We start from the raw sequence: 13,627 nt of genomic DNA, 5'->3' as shown, positions 1-13,627 counted from the left end.
AACTTTAGTAGCCTTGACCACTTTTGAGCCTAAACTGGGCTGCTTGCTGTGCTGATTAACAATACTGGAAAGTTCATCCGCATTGGATGACTACATGATAGCAGTGGTGCTAAACCTGAAACCACCAGCTACTTGTGAACTTAAATAAGATGGGCTGCTAAACAGTGTTATTTTTAGTAATACAGTCACACAGCACATGTTTGGTTTGTGCAGCTGGCAAATGGTATCGAGGAGCCTTCCTTCAGCCTGCCAGGGACTTGGTGACATTCTCAGTCTCTAGTTGCTTTTTTATTTTTCTCTCAGATCTGTGATTCTCTGCTGGTCTGGTTTTAAGAAGTAATCAAAAATGTGACTTCACGGCTAGCTATCAGCTGAGTTGTTTTTTCTGAACAGGTGGTGCCCGTGGACATCCATTTCAGATCAGTCTGCAAATGAATAGTTCAGATCTGCATTTCCTCTTGTAGTGGAAGTTATACACACCAGGAGTTGCTTTAACGTGCATAGCTAAACGTAGACCGGAGCAGAAAGAAAGCCTTATCTGGCAGGTAATGCACAGAACTGGATGTCAGGAGTTTAGGTTTCATACTCAGCTCAACCACTGATTTGCTATGGGCCCTTGGGCAAGCCATTTCACCTCTGTGCTTCAGTTTATCCATAGTTAGAATTGGAATAACATCCTTACAGTGAAGTTGAGGTTTAATTTATTAGGTTGTAAAACATTGTAAGTGTCTTGTGTGGAAGGTGCTATAAAATGCAGTATTAGTTATTAATATTTCCTGGACAGATGACTCTCAAGTTTTTCTTGCTGCTTTGAACCTATTAGTTTTTACTCTAAATAAATTCATTAAAATGCAGAGCTCATTATTGAAAAATCTCCATTGCTATGTAACGCCTTAACAGACTTGGTCCCCAGGCGACATGTTCAACATGGGCCGTCGCAGCTTAATCTGTCTTGTTTCATTGATGCCAGCAAAAGCCTTAGGTAAAGAAAGTTTTTAGCAGGTTTTCAATTTAGACTTAGGACTCAGTTCTAACTGTAGTTACACCCATTCAACTGAGGGCAGAATGGGGCCTTAATTGGGTGGGAAGGGATGGATGTATCTATGTCAGAGATGTCACTGGCACAGATGTTTCGTCTTCTAGTCAGGTGACCTTATTTCATTGTGAAATAGCTGATCTAAAATTTTGTCCCAAAATAATGCTTGTGCCCCTGCATTTTTTTTCTCCCTTTACAGCCTTAAAGTTGTTCCTTTGTATCTCGTAATTTGTCTTTATATTGGAAATAAGACTTAAATGTAAAGAGACTAAATCTCCAAGGCATTCTAAAGTTACAGGTACAGTAATCGTTTGTGCCACTCCACGGATGAATATGGCTGTGGTAGTGATCAAGTGTGGTGCATCGTGTGTTTTTGCTTTCCCAGGAGATACACGTCCCCTTTACAGCACACCTGGAGAGATTTGAGAAGTGCAGAGTCAGGCTGGCTCTTTTCCCCATTTGTTAATGCTTACTGCATACAGTGTGTTTTATCTTTAAGACTCTTTATAAACATTCTATTTGAAATATCTATTAAATTTGTACATAATACTCTGTCCACCTGCTTTGGTTTAAACCCAATGTTAATTTTATTTTGCGGTGAAAACAGCAACAGTCTGAAAGTGGCGCGCCTGGCTATAATTGCCACAATTTCTTGTGCCTGAAGCAGTGAGTGATGTTGGACGGCCACTCCTTGGGCCATAGGGTAGCAGCTGGGAGTGCAGTGGGGACTGTTCCTGCTGAGACACAGACCATGCTAGTTACAAGCATTTTCACACATTGTTGTAGCCAGCTCAGTTTGGTGCTTCAGTGTGAACAAGGATTTTAAAAATCTGATACTTCACTGTGCTGGCCAGAACCATGCAGCAGACTTCTTCCTCAGCTCAAACAAGATTCTAGCACAGTTTATGAGCACTCTGTTAATGCAGACCAAGTTACAATTCTGTTTGAAGACAAAATATGAACATTGGTCTAGAAAGGGAGGAACATGTAGTAAGAAGATATATAGAGATATACACACACACACGCACACCATGAAAAGGTGGAGTAAGAGGCTAATTAATTAAGATGAGCTATTATCAGTAGGAGAAGAAAAAACTTTTGTAGTGATCATCAAGATGGCCCATTTAGACAGTTGACAAGAAGGTGTGAGGATACTTAACATGGGGAAATAGATAAACTACAAAAGTTTTTTTTTCTCCTGCTGATAATAGCTCATCTTAATTAATTAGCCTCTTACTCCACCTTTTCATGTTCTGCCTATGTATGTGTATATATATCTTCTTACTATATGTTCCATTGTATGCATCCAATGAAGTGGGCTGTAGCCCATGAAAGCTTATGCTCAAATAAATTTGTTAGTCTCTAAGTCTCTCAAGTACTCCTGTTCTTTTTGCAGATACAGACTAACATGGCTGGTACTCTGAAACCTAGAAAGGGAGGGTGTATCTACAGTAGGTGCCAGAATTCAAGCTGTCTTTGCTTGCACTCTCTTGTTGGGGATAGTAGAAGTGACTACTTGATCACTGACACAGTTGTTAGCTTGGAGTTTGGGATTAGAAGTAGGGTGACCAGATGTCCCTATTTTACAGGGACAGTCCTGATATTTGGGGCATTTTCCTCTATAGGCACCTCTTACCCTCTACCCCCGTCCTGATTTTTCAAATTTGCTGTCTGGTTACCCTAATTAGAAGGGAGAAAAAATAGTGGCTGGGTGAAGGTAAATGGATTGACTTTCCAAATTCCTTTCTCAGAAGGTGACCAATTCCCAGATTTAAGCTGATAATGATAAAACCCACAGTTTTGTGTATAAAACTGCTTCCCTTAAAATAAAACCAATGGTGTGTAGCTTAAATATACCACTGCTTCAACACAGTTTCTTTTTTGTGCAGAATTGTTTCCTGATTTCATAATTGAAGAAGCTGAAACAGTGACAGGTTACTGTTGAGGGGTGGAAGGTGTGAGTGCGTGTTCCAGCAACAAGGTAGGTTTATTACAAAATTAAGACCTAACGTCTCTTGTGGGGGAGGGAAAGGGAGTGCCTCTCTTTGAGACTTGGACTATACCGTATAGCAGGAGGGCTTTATAGTTTTAGCATTGCTGCCTCAGTTTAAGCGCTGACTCTGTAAATTGAGTTTGTTTTGCTCACCAGCATTGTTGCTGTGCAAGCAAGGCAATATGTAATACCTTTGAACCTGTATTCTCTTAATCAGTATAAAAAGGAAATTCTGCAACTCCTCTACTTACTGGATTGGGAGTGTACTCTGCTGATTTTGTACTTCCTGGTCTTATTTGCTACTGCTTTACAAGGTATGAACCCATTCTGCAGAATGACCTTAAGTGTCCCAGAAAGAACAGATACCTAAAACCTTTTTTCATAAATGTTTTTAATGCTTGTTTGAGTACTGACAACCCGTCAATATTTGCTGGGTTAAAGTCCATGTTTTCCCTTCCGTGGACCTTATTTGGGCATTGTGTCATAAACTTGAGTCAGAGTAGCATCTAGTATTTTTTTCCCCTTATAGAACCATGTCAGTTATTGTGTTAATGCTTCATATCTTCAAATTTACTTGAAGTGGCTGCTCTTTGAAAAGCCAAATACAAAAACCAGTAAATTAGGTGCAAAGGATATTTGGAATAATTAGTCTAAAAACATTGGCAACTAATGGGAGTGCATAGCAGTGATAACTTCTTGACAGTGGAAAATTCACTGGGTTCCTGGAAACTGTCCAAAAATGAGGTCAAATTGAACCACATGGAGAATAAGAGCTGGGGAAAGTATTTTTTGTTAATGCCAAACATCTTTAAAATGGTATTAAACCACAGCAGGGCTTAATTAGTTTTGAAGTGTTTACTCCCACCAACAACTTGCCTTTCTCTTAGACTGAGAATCATGGAGAAACACTAGTTGCTGGCTGTTCAGTTGTATTAACCTGCTCTGCCATGAGCTATGAATTTTGTGAAAGAGCAATGTTCATGCCATTAAAATGGATACCTCTTAGCAAGGAAGGGCATCAAGATAGTTCAACCACAAACTTAAAAAAGGTAGGGGGAGAGAGAATAGCTACAATGAGTGGGGATGTCTGAACCACAAAGCTTTTAAAGGATTTCATTGTAAAGAAGGATTTAATTTTAGCACTGAAAAAATCTTCAGCTGTTCGAGTTCAGTCCCAAAGTTCAACACTCGTAAAATATTAACCTCCCTTACAGTGTGTACATATTGCACCACCAGTTCTCTGCCGTCTGTGCCAACAAGTCCTGATTAGTGGCTCAACTGAAGCTCCCCCTTCCGTTTTTTTTAGTTTGAATGCCATGATTGCCTGCAAACAAAGGTCCTTATTTGTGAGCTGAGTCACCAAAGGAAATAAAATCCCTGATTAAATTACGAAATGTGAAACAGAGCCTCACATCCAGTTTGACTTGTCCCAACATCTTCATTGCTCAGAAAGGTTAATTCTGTCAGCTGCACACAGTAAAAGCAGGTGGTTTTCAATACAGTGCAGCTTGTGTATCAAAGGATAATTTTTTGACTTGTCATGATAAAATTTTGATAAGGGAGGGTATTGTTCTCTCTGTTTCTTACACATGTGGAGGGACACAGGCAAGTTACAAACTGGGAATCAGGACCCGTGTTCTGTTTTTGGATCTGACATTCACCATCTGTTACAGCCTTAGGCAATTTCCATGACTTCTCTCTGCCTCCCTCTTTAATCTGTAAAATGGGAATATTAACCCTTGTCCTCCATTGTAAAGCACTTTGAAATATATAGACGTACTTAGTATTATTTTCATCATCATCATTATTAAAATAGTATGTTTAACATTTTCCAAATTAGCTATTTTTTAGCAGATGGCTACCCTAATTTTTGTTTTAGTTTTTAATAAAGTACAGAAATAGCTATCTGTGGTCTGCAGAAAGCTTGCCCACAGCTTTTCCTATGCAGTAACCTTGAGACCTCATGTTCAATCGCAGTAGGATTGACTCTGGCCTTCATCCTTCCGTGATAGATTAACTGAGTTTCATTCACTTAACTATGCGGTGGAGGGCAACTCTGGGACAAGGCCTTAGAAAGCAAGTTTTGCTGCTTCTTCTTCATGGGTGTTCAAGACCCTATGGCATTTTTGTGAGAACAAGGTTTTGTTTCATAGCTCTTGGCCAAAATTTGTCCCTGTTTCACTCTTGTGTACCCTGCAGAGCTCTGCTTGTCTCCCTGCCATCTCTGAGGTGGCAACATTTTAGTGGCGCTGTACTAAATGTGTATAGTTCAGGATCCTTTGCATTGTCAATGAAAATAGTATTAGACCTGCACACAGCACTGTGACCAGCTTATGTTTGCCTGCTCTCCAAATACATTTCTTGTGCAAGCAAGAGCCCCCAGTGTGTGCTTTTGGTTAACGTGTGAAATGAAGTTGAGCTTGATACGTGGAACTTTGCTGTTAGGATGGAGACAAAAGCAAGTGCTATAGTGTTTTACTACTTATCTGAGAAGCCAAATTCTGAGAGTCTGCTCCAGTTCTGAGCACCAAGTGAAATTTCCATAGTTCCGGAAAACTCTAACGTAATTTTCCATATAAAGCCTTAGCAGGAGAGAGCTTTGAAAAGAAAGTTTGTTCCAACAGCAGATTGTTGCCATCTGAATTTCACAGTACCGAGAATTTCTGGATGCAACTCATGATTTCAAAAAAGATGACCTTGCGTTGCCTTTAGTTTAGCAGTACTCACAGCACCCAGTGAAAAGCAGGCTTTAGCTGATGGCTTTTTCATATCTTCTGCAGAATAGCAAGGACTACACAGAACAAAAAGGTAAAATAACCTTGCCTAAATACAAGCTAATTTAAATGCATTTTACCCACATTTTGTGTGTATACATACACTAATGCTTTGATATGGTAGCTGTACACATTTTGCTTTCAATTATTTGCAGAAGTGTCTTAATATGGAAATAGATGAATCAGATGCAGTAATTGAACTCAACAACTAAGCTGCATGTTAGTCCCTGGAAAGCCAGTGACTAAGTAAGGCTGGATTGATTATCCTGAACTCAGTGATGCAAAGACATATCTGAAATATTTCCTTCTAAGTGCTGCTGCTTGCAAGCATTTACACGGAACCCAAAAGGAATGACTTTTGGAGATACTGCTACTCCACTCTCACTTGGCCCCTGGGTAAGTCCATAAATGTGTCCTTATTTTATTTTCCATCTATGCAGGAAGTATCTAGTTCAGATTTTTTGCCTGAGGGAGGGAGAACAAGAATTCTTTTCAACATGTCAAGCAAATAATATTTTGACCAGATCCAAGGAACTTCTGCAAAAAAAGACAAAGCAGTGCAATTCGTACATAGAATAAAAATTTTACTTGAAGTTTTAAAAAAGATAGTTAAATGGCTTGTTTCTGGGGGTTTTCTTTATTTGTAATCTGTGATAATTTAGAGGGGAGCACCTTTCTGTGACGTGTACCTTAAAATCAGGAAATCACAGCAGTTTTGTTAATTTAGCAGTGCTATCTAGTTTTTAGCAAGATTACTTGATTTTAAAATTGTGCTACTGGAAATGCATCATCTCTCATTTAGGAACTTCTCATTTTCCCTGTGCCACTAGCTAAAAGAGAGAACACCTTTCATCAACACTGCAAAGTGCAGGGAAGCACTGCCAGAACTTGACCATGCTGCATTTTTGTTTGAGCCTTGGCCTTCTAGTGTGGAATTTCTCAGCCATCTTTATCAGAATGTTTGTATTTAATAAAATACAGCATCAGTGTTTCACCTTTAAAACCAATACTCTGTAACCATCACAAGAAAAAACTGACTTCTTTCCTTTTTCAGGTGACAGAGCAATCAAAGGCTTCTAGTAGCCTGTATAATCTTAGTTTCTGTAGTTAAGGTGGAGACCAAAAGGATAGATGTGACAGGGAATCTGCGTTGCATCTGCTTGATTTATAAGGGTGCTTGGCTTGTGGATAAAAGAACTCTGGTTTCAGATGTTTAACACCCTTAACCTTGCTACAGAATATTTAGCCAAAATTACTAAAAACTCCTAACTCTCTTCAGACACATGTTTTTACACTCGAGAACTATAGCTAACTTGGAGTGAGCACATTTTATTGAGGTCTAACAACTGTAGATGCTATAGAAATATGCAAACTACAAGACGGTCAAATTTGTCAACAAGTACATGATGTAGTCTAAGAAATGTTCTCATTTGAAGCATTGAGGATCCAGCGGCTGTGGACCATCTTAATCAGGCTAGATGCCATCAAGGAGAGCGATATGTTGGTAGTAGCAGCTAGTTCTTTGGAGTGCTTCCTTTCTCCACCAGTATCTGCTCCATTTTGCCCAAGTTTAGCTTCAGCCAGCTACTCTTCACCTCGTTGCTGATCTTGTGCAGCTATTGCAGTGCATTGTAGATGGTGCTGACTGCATTTGAGGTAGAGCAAGCTGATGTCCACATATTTATGTTCATCTGAGCATATTTCCGCTACCTCTCTAAGGTGGAACAGCAGCGTTCTGTGATCTACAGATCACATAGTATAACAGAACGTGCTGCTACTAATACTTGGAGAATGTGAAGTACTCATGAACCAACTAGACCAATAAGCTGGCTAGTTCCTGTTAGCTCACTACTCTGATTCTTTTAGTAGTGTCAGAGTCATTATTTTGTATCTTCACTGTGGAAGAAACTGTTATGTTTTAAACCACTGAAATATGAATTAATTTACTAAACTAACTAAAAAGACAAAGCAGTTTATATTCCAAGTTGATTTAGTGGTGGTTGCTGTTCGTACAGCACCTAAAGGGTGTGTGATACTTTAGAAACCAGTAAGCCAAGGTCCGTGTATTAAACATCTTCCTACAATAATCAGCACTGATTATCAGAAATGATTATGTAATCAGAAATGAAATGTCAAAAAGTTCATGGTATATAATTTTATTTTAATAAAGGTTTGTTTTAAGATTACTGCAGTATGGCAGTAGTATTTTAACTCATTAATATTTTAACTGGACTGTGGATTATTGAGGCTGCCCAGCATGTAGATGTAAAGCTTCTGCTCCTATTTGTGTTCTTCTATTGAAATAGTTACAATCCATCAGTAGAACTGCCTTAAAGTTTGACTCTGAAAGATAGCTTTGGACTGTATTCTGTTCCTAGATATCGGACTCACTAAACCATCATTTGGAAAGATTATTTCAACACTTAACAGCTTTAACACAAGGTTGCAGACTGGTTTCCAGACAGAACCAACAGCTTTGGTTGAAAATTGGCTGTCAAACCGGCTCCCTCTGTATGAAAACAGTTCCAAGTGCACACACAAGTCATGCTCCGGCCTTGCTCTCTGCAACAGCTCAGGCAGGATCACCAAAACTTTTTTTCTGCTGCCGGATGAGACCTACTTTGCAATGGAGGAAAATAGTCCTGGCCCTTTAAATGTGGAAGGGGGCGGAGGTTGAAGTGTCAGTCAGGACTGAGAGCAGGAAGGAAATGTGACCTCTCGCAGGCTTATTACTAAAGAGGAGCCTCCATAGCTCTCTTTGCAATGTGCAACAGGCTTCTGCTGCACTCTCCACTCGCAGGGCCAGGCACGTTTTCATTTTCTGCCCACTTCCTGAGCTGCTCTCCTCAATCAGCCATGTGAGGCATTGTGCATATGTTTCCTTTAGGTGGATTCCCCCCATCCAAACAAGAAGTCCGAACAATAAGGTAAGTGTGCAGCCAGGGCCACTTTCTGAGTTAATCCCTCTCTTCCGTTTAAAGGTAACTCTTTCCATTAGAACCAGAGTAATCTTCAGGAGTCTTGTCTCACAGTAAATAAATTCCTTTGAAATGTTGCCCCCGTCAAACATCTGAGAATTTATTTAAAGTTTCTACAAGGAATGGGAGAGAGAGAATTATTTATATTCTTAGGATTTTCATACTATAAAGTTCAGAGGCAATCTCAGTAAATAAATCATTTAACTCCTTTAGGACAGAACTCTAGGCTGAGCTGTTCCAAGCTTACAAATGCAATGTTACCATGGTGAGGTGAGAGGAATCTGACTTGCTCTTCTGTTTTAACCCTTTGAGTCCAGAGGCTGTTTAAAAAGAGCTATATCTAGGAGCCAGCTCACTTGCTAGGAATGAGTTCTGTTTTCTGTTTTTATTGCGTGTAGTTACATTGACGGTCAAAGAAGCAACCAAAACAACTTTACAGGGAGGAGAGTTTTTGGCACTTTAACCAAACAAAAGAATGACTAACTAGTAAATGTTGTAGACCAAAGTAGACTCATGGTGATAACAAAAAAAAAATCCCCTAAAAATATTTAGTTTGATGAAACAAACAATATTCAGCTTTTTTAAGATCCTGTTTTGTGATCTTCAGGCCACGTTATGATCTTCTGCATGAAAGAGAAGCATAAATTTAAAATCTCCGAACAGTTGAAAGTGTAACATCTTCCTAATCTAAGCATGGTCGTGTTCCGATACCTAATCCTGGGATGAGGGAGAGTAGTGTTTTCTCCAAGTGGTCAGTAGTAGTCTGAGGAGCTGATAGTGTTTTCAGACCCTCTAAAACGTGGTTTCATGCTGGATAAAAAGTAGTCTTTGATATCAGGACTTCATTAAGGCTGGCTCCCTGGTGTGTGAGTCTAGCATTTTGTAGATTGGGGCAGTCAGTTATTTTTTTTTCAAAGTCCAAATTTCTTGGTCATGGTATAGTCAAGGTTCAGACTCCAGAGAAAATAATTTTAAAACATAATACTAAATAAAACAATTTTGGGGTCCTTTGAAAATCTGGTGGTCCACATTTGACCCACAGTTGCCTATTTATTACCCTTGTTGTAGATATTAAAATTTAAAGTGAAATTTAAAAATGGGGGGAGAAAGAAAAATAGATTCAAGTCCTTATTAACGGAAAGAGCTTTGAAAATGTATAGTTTTAGGAAGTGCAGAGTATTATCCTTATTCTTCGAGGACCATTCTAGGTAGAGACTTGGAGTAATTTGTCAAACTTTTCTTTTTACTTCTGTAAGCTTTGTTTATTGAGTCAAAATAGACTACACAGTAATTTAACCCAATTGGAAACAATCTGCATATATGCCAGAGTGGATGTTGGAGTGCATTTTAGCAATTGCTTTGAAGTGAACCCTGGACTTTAAGGGTGCTTATTGTAGCTAATATAATCCAGAAAAAGGGATGCCAGAAATTACTGTTCTTCCATCCCACTCCAGCATGTAAAACCTTAAAGAGAATTTCACAAGTAGAGGGAGTATCAGCCCTTCTGTTCTTTTGAAATGAATCTCTTCCTGCTTTCTACCTTCATGCATGCAGTTGAGCTTCCATGTTAATATTTTGTCACTTGTATTGTAAATGTTCAGGAATCTCTGCCTCACTGCATCTTAGCTAATGTCTGTGGAGGGCACTTCCAACTTGCACATTTTGTATTAAATTAGTGAAATGATGATACCAGATGATAAAACACTTTGTCTTTCCAACTATTCTGACATTAAGAAGGTATCCTATAAAATACATCAGGATGATGCAGTTGTCTTCAGAGACCCAGCTTTACCCCTCAGATTACAATTTGAACTGTTGCATAACTTCCACTTTTGTGGAAGGCAATAAATTCATCATGGCTAGGACATAAAATTTATTCATGTCACAGTTTTTAAAATAGTGTAACAGATGTATTGAGTTGATTATAATTTTAATAGTGGGTACACTGGGAGTGTGTTTTTGTTTAAATTTTCCATTGTTATGGGATTGTAAAAATGTAATTACAGTGTTACCGGGCTGATATGATAGATATCTAAAATGCAGAAATTGAACACATCAGGTGTTGCCTCCAAGAGAGATTGGGGGAAAATCTCTTACAGAATGTCAGTTTTCTGAGTCTAAATGGTAAGCTCTTTTTTTGGCTAGTTGTCAGTTCCTTTATTGCATAGTGCAGTATGCTTGCACTTGGGACAGTTAGGGTACCAGCCATTTTCACTTGTGTTCTTGTCAGTTTTTAACTGTTTCATTTACTCTGTAGAAGTGGCATATATTACTTGAGACTTTCTGAAATTATTGCAGTATTGACTATTGGGATGAGAGCTTTTGTAAAGGACTTGCATTCTACTGGTGCTAATTCTCTTCAACAATTAATTTCATTGAAATATTCCTACTACTATAAAATGTTTTATAAATATATTTTACAGCTATTTATACACTTATTATAGTTCTTGAAATACTGTACTGTAAATTAATGGAAAATAGTCCTGAGGTTGCTAAAAATGACCCATAAGTAGGGTAACCTCTTTGGAGAACTCATGGCTTGTCTGCTCTTGAAATGCTACAGTAGTGTAGCTGCAGCTGTTTCAGTGTAGGTGCTACCTACGCCAGTGGGAGGGCTTTTCCCGTCAACATAGGTACTCCACTTGCCCAAGAGGCAGTGGATAGGTCGGAGGAAAAATTCTTCCGTCAACCTATCACGCTCTCTACACCAGGAGTTAGGTTGGTTTAACTAAACCACTTGGGTATTGATTGTTCACGTTCCTGAGTGATATGTGGGTCAACCTAACTTTTTAGTGCAGACCAGGCCATAGCTTCTTGTTAGTTTTGTTATATGAACACCACTAAAGATTTAATTGTTCAAGGTGCAACATGGACCATCTTTTGTGGCCTTTAATATCTTTTTAAGCCCTGTGACTGTTTAATTCCTTCCATTATTATATTTTACTTACATCCTTCGTTTGCACTGTATTTTGAGTTTGGTCCTTTAATCTTTGGTCCACATTTGGCTAATGGCCATTTGAAAAGCTGCCAGTGTCTCAACGTAATTATTTTATAAAGATTTTTTTCTTTTAATTTTTATGTAAAAACTGTTCTTTCACAAGTATTCTCTCATTGAAAAGTGGCTGTCATTTGGGGCTTTCCTACTTGCTGATAATGCTTCTCATCTGTGATCTTTTACTGCTGTATTTTTCAGCATCCAGAGAGGAAAACGTATATTTCCATATGCCTTACAGTACGGAATATGATAACTATTGTCAATAGATTTGCCATTACCAGTTTTTCTTGGAAGGGGGAGGCAGAGCATGTCATTTTTAAAATGAAGAAACTAAAGTAACTTCTCTCTTGGTAACTTCATCTGTTCTTGGGCATGACCCACTTTGTATAGTGCTGATTCTGTGACTGCCATCATGTTGTTCCTGAAAAAGATGTTGGTGACCATGGTTGACGGAGTATCCCACATACTTTGGACTAAAAAAAAAAAAAAACTGGAAATGAAAACATTTCAAGTCAATCCATTGGAATTCACTTTAAATGGACACAAGCAGCAGACAGAATTATTTCTTCTCTGCTGATTAAAAATAGAAGTATTTAGCTTATATAAATAGCAGTTGAAGAAAGAATAGGGTTTTAGCTATGTAATTCCTTTTTTTTCTTTCTGGTCTCATACAGCAAGTTTTACTATTTTAACCAGATCCACAAAAAGGTTACTGAACCTTGTGTTAACTTGACCAATTTTCCATATTCAGTTAACATTACTCTTAACTTTAAACTATTTGCCTGTTTCCCACTGCCCAGAAGTAGTAATATAGTGCACACATTTCAGGTATATTACTGAGGAGCCCAGTTTATAAATCAGTTTCTTATGTACAAAAGTTTTAAATGCACTGTTTTATGTCATAACATCTTTTCTCACAATTTTTAGGTATTTAGATGGTAGTTTTTAAGCATCTTAATTTCTTGTACTACAAGGACAACTTGTGATATCGCACGTTAAAAATATATATATAATCGTATCTCACATGTTACTTTGCTGCAATAATCTCCACTGCAATATACATTCTTCTCCCCATGGTATAATGAAAAATAATTAAGACTGAAAGAATTATGACTAAATATTTGTTTTGCAAACACCCAGTTGAATAATCAGTTTGAAAAAAAGACCCACTCCATGCTTGTTTTCTGATTTGAAAAATTTAGAGCCATTGAACTATAAAAATAAACACCCATTTTTTCATGTTCGCTGTGTTTATATATATATCTCTGTCTTCCTACTGTATTTTCCACTGCATGCATCCAATGAAGTGGGTTTTAGCCCACGAAAGCTCATGCCCAAATAAATTTATTAGTCTCTAAGATGCCACAAGTACTCCTCATTCTTTTTGCTGATACAGACTAAAACGGCTACCACTCTGCAACCCAGATCATAACTTGTTAGTCCTTCCACGAAGAGGCGATTGCCTAATAACATCAATCTGTATATGCTGTAAATTCACGGTATTATTGTTCTTTGCCACCCTAGGGTGAAAAGAAAGAACCCAGTGACATCCCAAAGCTGCTATTAATCTTTGTTCCATTTGCCTAAGAAGAGCAGATTTTTCAGGGAGTCTCAAGTCTATAAACAGATTCTTTCACCAGGGCTTTGTTTTTGTATTGTGAGTTTTCAAAGCCAAAGTAGGTTCAAAGACACAAAAGCTGATTCTGCAAATTGTGAATTTTTCTTGCAGCAGCTCTAATGAATATTTAACTGGCTGCTAACGATAGATGGGAAGGAGACTTAATTATTTGGATATTTTTGTAGAAGGTTCAGTTCTTGCATGCTTAATGGCATGTAATGGTTGTCCTTTCG

The 13,627-nt window shown here is 38.3% G+C and overlaps 1 protein-coding gene across 6 annotated transcripts in view; it reads left to right on the top strand.

Annotated features, from left to right (window-relative positions):
- The window catches only part of THRAP3 (thyroid hormone receptor associated protein 3), a 69,965-nt gene that overhangs the window by 27,444 nt on the left and 28,894 nt on the right, over positions 1 to 13,627 (top strand). For 2 of the 6 annotated variants that reach the window (XM_077838070.1, XM_077838073.1), the window contains 2 exons: positions 2,926 to 3,017; positions 5,959 to 6,199. The exons of 1 other annotated variant lie outside the window; for it this stretch is intronic. The gene's annotated coding sequence lies outside the window, so the exon portion shown is untranslated. Of the gene's footprint in view, positions 1 to 2,925; positions 3,018 to 5,958; positions 6,200 to 8,712; positions 8,731 to 13,627 lie in introns of those variants that run through there. 3 more of the 6 variants (XM_077838069.1, XM_077838072.1, XM_077838071.1) reach the window with 2 other exon arrangements.

This window comes from Eretmochelys imbricata, chromosome 19, assembly GCF_965152235.1.
Source record: "Eretmochelys imbricata isolate rEreImb1 chromosome 19, rEreImb1.hap1, whole genome shotgun sequence".
NCBI lineage: Eukaryota > Metazoa > Chordata > Testudines > Cheloniidae > Eretmochelys > Eretmochelys imbricata.
This window is presented reverse-complemented; position numbering and strand designations above follow the sequence as displayed.